The sequence below is a fragment of the Seriola lalandi genome, unplaced genomic scaffold (assembly GCF_002814215.2).
Source record: "Seriola lalandi dorsalis isolate HSWRI2012SDOR001 ecotype SW California unplaced genomic scaffold, Sedor1 jcf7180002054692, whole genome shotgun sequence".
In the NCBI taxonomy this organism is placed as follows: Eukaryota; Metazoa; Chordata; class Actinopteri; order Carangiformes; family Carangidae; genus Seriola; species Seriola lalandi.
The window spans coordinates 2,615,716-2,618,215 of NW_019525245.1; the positions used below are offsets into that span (position 1 = coordinate 2,615,716).

Consider the following 2,500-nt stretch of genomic DNA (forward strand, 5'->3'; position numbering starts at 1 on the left):
GTTGTTCTCTGCCATATTATTTTCACCACCGGCGCTCAGTGAATCTTGGGATAGGTTGGGCCAGCACGAAGGATCCACCCGTTGGATCCTTCATTTTTTTAGGAAAAGAAGGCCACATTTCTCGGCTGCATTCGATGGAGCCTTCAAAATGGGACAGCCTTGTCGTGCCGCTGTGACGCAATCGGGCTTCACATGCAGCCTCCGAAGGATGCGGTCCTTTAATCAGAACACAGCTGCTAATATCACTGTGATCAGAGATTTCCCAGATAATTTGGAAGATTACATGGGAATGTTCATTATACAACCCTGTCAGGTTCAGCAGACTCAGTTTGATGGTTGGAATCAGTGCGGGAGAACAGTAGAGCCATTGCCACCACTTTACCACTATGAATACTAGACTGTACCTCTCCCTAAAACAGGGATATTTCTTACATGGCTGAAAATGCGCTCTCTACCTCAGCTGTTGGGTGACAACTGTTCTGGTTACACCTGACTTGTTGACAGTCCAGGATCAGGTGGCAGGTGTATAACTGTACTGGCATTCTCAGCCATGCCCATCATTCAGTGTTCTACCATCTCCTTACAGTTTAAAGGCGACAACACTGAGCATCTCTTAGTCAGGTCCAGTGTTTGGGTCATCAGTGATAAATGTGAGACCAAGAGCGCAGTGTTATGGCTGTAGGGAGCACCACAACTCTCTGTGTGTGTGTGTGTGTGTGTGTGTGTGTGTGTGTGTGTGAAGCGTGCGTGCGTGCATACGTGTACGTGTTTAAGACAAGCACAGGGAGCATAAGCATCTGGGTATTGGTTTGGACTAAAGCCAAGCTCACAGGAAATGCCAACAAAGCACCAAGAGATGCTCAAACAACACGCGCACACACACAAACAGACTCACACTGATGTATATACTCCAGTAAACAAAAACCACCCAATCTCTGCTCCAGAACTACAAATAACATTAAGAATCAACTTCCAGCAGAAACTGTGTGAGTCACTGGCTGGTTTTCGCTTTTTGTGTTGTGTAAATCTAATCAGTGGCAGACAAAATAACAGTAACAGAAAATCATATGGACAAGTGGATTAAGTATGGGAGACCGAGAAATGCCCTCTGACATGAGAATTGTATGCTTAGATAGCAGAAAGACAGATCTTGAAATATTAGTTGAACAAGGACAAAAGCAAGGACCTTTTCCTCTGAAGAGACACATGTGAGCATCAGTTTACACCGCTATGATTTATCTGAGCAGGACAAGATGTGGAGCCATTATAATCCCAGACATGAGCAGGTGAAGTTTATCATTTTCAGCAAAAGACATCTGACATTGTCGATTTTTGGAAAACTTTTAACAGCTGTTTGGTCAGTTTGATAGATATTCAGCCAGCCTGTGACACTGGTAACATTTTCAAATACTTTACAATTGGTGTGTGGCTAACCATTTTAAGATCAAGATTTTTTTTTTAAGATTTTTTGCAAGGACTAAGTCATAACGTCTTCACAGACCTTTGACCACTGTGATTTTAAAGGACTTGTTCACCCCAAAATGAAAGATTGCCAGGTGAAACGCCATTAAGGTTTATTGACTGTAAAAATCAAACACACAGCAGAATCCTGCTGCAGTTCCATCACAAGGTTCCTCCAAACTGTTAAAGTTAATGGAGCCATCTCTTTGCAGCTCCAAAAGAACATAAAATGCCCATCAAATATGTGGTTGTTTGTGGAGCTGTGAAAGGGTGGCACTGCTATCTTGAATTGTGTGAAGGTATGAAACTACATGAAGTAATCCAGTGCACACTCGACAGTAGAGGTACTGTACAGGAGAAGTACAGGCTAATGATGGGCCCAGATATATTTTTGTTAGCTTAGCATAGCAGAAAGACTGGAGGCAGGGGAAAACAGCCAGCCTACACTCTTTCCAAAAGTAAAATCTGTCTAACAACATTTCTCAAGCCAATTAAATAAAATACATATAATCTATCAATTGGTAAATTATATTGTACTGGCAGGTGGATTATTTTTACATTTGGACCGAGCACGGCTAGCTTTTCCCCCTGTTTACAATGCTTATGCTAAGCTAAGCTAATGAGCGGGCGGCTGTAGTCATATTTACCATACAGACATGAGAGTGGTATCTTTCTTCTCAGCTAACTCTCAACAACATAGTAAATAAGTGTTTTTTCCAAAATGTCGCACCATTAATTTGAGTGTTTTCTCAGCTGACATAAGGATGTATGACTGAATTATCATGTTGGGGTGGGATAATATCTTCAAATTGCAGGAAGTGTGCTCCTGTTGTGAAAAACATACTATGTTACAGTATCATATTGACCAAGGGGTCAACAACACCCCAGAGCTGCATCTGCACTTTGTGCTGTTCTACCAGTTTGCACAGTGGCGGAAAATTGCTTCAAACATACCATTTCGTGACACACTGAGTGGATCCCAACCAACCAGAAACCACTGTGGTCCAACTAGCAGTCACTCATCTGGCGAGTTTTTTCA

The 2,500-nt window shown here is 42.4% G+C and overlaps 1 protein-coding gene across 1 annotated transcript in view; it reads left to right on the forward strand.

The window, feature by feature from the left end:
- The window catches only part of ppfia4 (PTPRF interacting protein alpha 4), a 28,526-nt gene that overhangs the window by 7,404 nt on the left and 18,622 nt on the right, over positions 1–2,500 (forward strand). The gene's annotated exons all lie outside the window — the stretch shown is intronic.